This window comes from Stegastes partitus, unplaced genomic scaffold (genome assembly GCF_000690725.1).
Source record: "Stegastes partitus isolate 25-593 unplaced genomic scaffold, Stegastes_partitus-1.0.2 Scaffold628, whole genome shotgun sequence".
Taxonomy (NCBI): Eukaryota; Metazoa; Chordata; class Actinopteri; family Pomacentridae; genus Stegastes; species Stegastes partitus.
Window position 1 is genome coordinate 272,106 of NW_007578359.1, and position 832 is coordinate 272,937.

The 832-nt window shown below is 46.8% G+C and overlaps 1 protein-coding gene across 1 annotated transcript in view; it reads right to left on the minus strand.

The window, feature by feature from the left end:
- Positions 1 to 832, minus strand: part of trpc5a (transient receptor potential cation channel, subfamily C, member 5a) — a 69,746-nt gene that overhangs the window by 24,988 nt on the left and 43,926 nt on the right. The window lies entirely within an intron of this gene.

The following is an 832-nucleotide window of genomic DNA, read 5'->3' on the forward strand; positions in this document are numbered from 1 at the left end:
TAAATAAATAAAATAAAATAATTTTAAAATAATGTAAATTAAAAAAATAATATTAATAAAAATATTCTTATGTATTTATTATTCCTTCATTGATTTATTTTGTACTCTCTCACCACTCCACAGGAACTTTCGGACACATGTTGGACGTAAACAATCCATAAAAAGCAACTTTGGTAAAACGAATAATTAAAGAAATGTAACTGTGTGGGTTTATTTTTGTCTTTTCTTGTGTCTGTTGTGAAAACCAAACGGGTCAACTCTCCGTCCTTTAAGCATCCAGAAATCCGTCACCATGACGACCCGGACGCTCGTCTGGACGGGTTTCATCGCAGCGACTCGTTGAGCTGAGAGCGTCCTGGATGGAGACGTGATGATCTGCTGTGATCCAGACGTCGTCCCTCAGCCTGGCGCTGATCCACTGGACTCTCCTGGTGCCGCCGGCCTCCTGGACTCTGACACGCCTCCTCTCTCCTCCTGTCAGCTCTCCTCGTGGCTGATCTTTGACGTCTCCTCCTCAGCTCTCTCTCGAGCTCTTGTTCTGGCCTCTCCAGCTGATTTCCATCTCTGTCTCCTGCCGCTCGGCTTCCTCCGAACTCAGCCGCCAGGCCTCGGCAGGACTCGTGTCTCGTTAGCTCAGCCTGCGTTAGCGTCGCAGATGTAGTCTCATTAATTCATGGACACCTCCTCTCACAGAAACACACGATGACGGAGCAAAAAAAGGTTCTCCTGAGGGTTCTACATGAATATTTAAAGGAAGAAGACAAAAGGAAGGTGAAGTGGGACAGGCCTGCAGCTGCCTCGGTGCACGTGTGCAGGTTGTGTGCATGTATGG